Source organism: Trichechus manatus, unplaced genomic scaffold, assembly GCF_000243295.1.
Source record: "Trichechus manatus latirostris isolate Lorelei unplaced genomic scaffold, TriManLat1.0 scaffold00001, whole genome shotgun sequence".
Lineage (NCBI taxonomy): Eukaryota > Metazoa > Chordata > Mammalia > Sirenia > Trichechidae > Trichechus > Trichechus manatus.
The window spans coordinates 24,022,845-24,024,438 of record NW_004443937.1 but is presented as its reverse complement, the minus strand read 5'-3'; positions in this window follow the sequence as shown (position 1 = coordinate 24,024,438).

Below are 1,594 nucleotides of genomic sequence, written 5' to 3'. Positions count from 1 at the left end.
TGAGGGAGGGAGCACGAGCCCGGTGGACTTGGGAGAGGGACGCTGGTCTACATGTGACCTTTCTGAGAGAGGCCAGAGGCTGTTATGACCATAAGTGGTTTCCCCTCACGGACTTGCTTTGGAATCTGACTCCCACGCAAGCTGTGACTGATGAGCCTCTTGTATGGAAGGTCCCACACTGATTTACATTAGACTTTTCTGGTTTCTTTGTCTGTCTCCCTCAACATCCGAGTGCTCCTTGAGGGCTATACATCCATTGTTGTATTTATTTCCTGGGGCCCAGGCTTCCCCTGGCCAGGAGCCACTCAGTTCACCCTTGTTAGAGGGAGAGGGTGAAGGAGAGCTGAGCTCCGCCCGACCCCCAGGAAGCCACACCCAGAACTGAGGCAACTGGTTTCAACCCGTCTAAAATTGTTTTTTAATCGCATTTGTCAGCCTTTTGGAACCCTGGGTGGTGCAAATGGTCAAGCGTTCGACTACTAACAGTAAGGGTTGGTGGTTCGAACCTACCCAGAGACACCTCGGAAGAAAGGCCTGGCGATCTGCTTCTGAAAGGTCACGGCTCTGAAAACCCTGTGGAGTATAGTTCTACTCTGCAACACTTGGGTTCACCATGAGTCGGGATCGCCATGGGTCAGGGTCACTGCGAGTCAGAATGAACTCGGGGGCAGCTGGTTTGGTAGGTTATTTTTGGTTGCTGTAGTCTAAACTTCATTTGACAAATCTGAGAGACAATAACTTCCTTGGTGTTTACCTGATGGAATTCCTTTGTTTCTCTTTGCTATAAAATGGGGATTTGCAAAGAAATGGGATGTAGGGAGAAGAAATTACAGGGACGTTTGTATAATATCCTGTGTGTCATAATGAATGGTGATTAAAACGATTGGAAACTCCCACCCGAGAAGCCGCTGGCAAAGCAGAAACTAGCAAAAGTGTCCTAATAAGGCGAGGTCGGGAGGGAGAGAGGAGAGTGCAGAAGAGAGCTGTGACTCATGGGCACAAATCGGTGCTTTGCAAGCTTTCCAGAATGCGCTCCCAGCCTGGGGGCTGATGTGCAGCTAGAGGGAAGGTCCATTTGAGTTTCTTTGAGCCTGAAAGACCTTGAAATCACACCGGAATCTGGAGCATTGCCTGGGTTTCTGTGAACTGGGACAATAGATCTTCTGAAACATTAGACCATTGAAATACCAAGTTCCTGGGGAGACAAAAGAAAGAGGTTTTAAAGAAGAAAACGCCTCATCCATTTTCTTTAAATTACAGTACATTTATCAAGTGCTTAGATGTGCCAGGCTGGACCCGGGGAGCGGGGTGGTGATGGCTGGGATTTTATTCCACAGGGTTCGTGTTTCCAGTTTCAAGGTATGATTAATGGTAGTGAGTGGAGGAGAGGAAAAAATGTGCAAGCAAAATGTCGTTCTCCAATTCTAAGCATGTGGGATAAAATGAGCTTACAAATTATCTTACTCAAGCAGTGGGGTCTCTCTGCTACTTTTATTACATTGAAATAAGTGCTGATGGATGGATGGATGGGTGGGTGGATGGATGGATGGATGGATGGGTGGGTGGGTGGATGGATGGATGGATGGGTGGGTGG